The following is a 1279-nucleotide window of genomic DNA, read 5'->3' as shown; positions in this document are numbered from 1 at the left end:
GGAGGCACGGACCCGCCGCCACTGGCCCCAATCCGCCTGCCGCGGCCCCGGTTTGTGGCGGAGGGACGCGGCCCCTCCCGCCTCCGGCGCTGCCCACGGCCGCGGGGCGGCAGTGGGACCCGAGCGCGGTCCCAACGGGCGGGGCCCACAGCCGCCCCTGCGCAGCCCGCCCCGGGCGGCGGGCACCTTAATCCTCCGCTACCCCGCAGCAAGCCCGACCCTGCAAACGGGAGCCTGGGCGAGCGCGGAAGCACCGCGACACGCTCCTTGTCACAGCTCCGGCTCAGGGCGCTGCCCCGGCGCGAACAAACGACAGCAGACAGCAGGGATGGCAGCACCGTGGCTTTATTGGGCCGAGCCGCGCGACCGAGAAGCCGAGTCGCGAGGCGGAGGCTTCCCTGAGCAGCACCTCAGCGACACCGGAGGGCCCGGACGGTTATTTTCTGCCTCAGCGCGGCCGGCGCCGTTTCCAGGGACGGGGCATCCACCACCTCTGGGCAACCCCGGACAGTGTCTCACCACCCTCTGTGAAAACTTCGTTCTTCTAGCTAGTCTCAATCTCCCCTCTTTCAGTTGAAAATCATCACCTCTGCTCCTGAAACAGTATGCCCTGCTAAAAGGTCTGTCCCCATCTTTCTTAGAAGCCCCTTTAAGTACCGAAAGAGCGCAACAAGGTCTCCCCGGAGCCTTCTCTTCTCCTGGCTGAATAATACCAACACTCTCAGCCTGTCCTCACAGCCCCCCGATCAATTTTTGTGGCTGTTTGGGTTTAATTCTCTCATTTCTATTCAAACCACCACACAGACAACCCCCTCACACCCGCGGCGCGTAACCCGAGATGCCAGCTGTCGATGTCAGCATCGTCAAAACCTCCACAACCCGCTATGAAACTAAACCACCCCAACACTTGCAAAAGCGCCATCCCGGCTGCAGCCACGTCCTCGCTGGAGCAGCGGAGCCGCCGCAGCTCGCCGTGCCACACGACCCCTCACGCCGCCGCTGCCCGACGCCGGTGAATGCGGCTGGCGGGGCGCGGGGGCTCCCAGCCAACGGGCTGGCGTCACGGCTGTAGCTGCCCGCCGCGCCGCCAGTGCTCGGCTCGCTGCCCGCCTCTTCCCTGGGCACAGAGCCGGGCGGACCCATTCATTCCAAGAGAGCCTGACCTGTGTGCTTGTTCAGCGGCACGCCGGCCAGCTAGGGGAACGGCGGGGACGGGGTTGAGGAAGGAAAATCGGCTTTCAGGCAGCGCAGAGAGGCACAGCGTGGCGGGGACCTGGCG

The sequence above is a fragment of the Melanerpes formicivorus genome, unplaced genomic scaffold, assembly GCF_026170545.1.
Source record: "Melanerpes formicivorus ecotype bairdi unplaced genomic scaffold, bMelFor1.0.p_v2 SCAF_12, whole genome shotgun sequence".
In the NCBI taxonomy this organism is placed as follows: domain Eukaryota; kingdom Metazoa; phylum Chordata; class Aves; order Piciformes; family Picidae; genus Melanerpes; species Melanerpes formicivorus.
Note: the sequence above shows the minus strand (reverse complement) of the source record.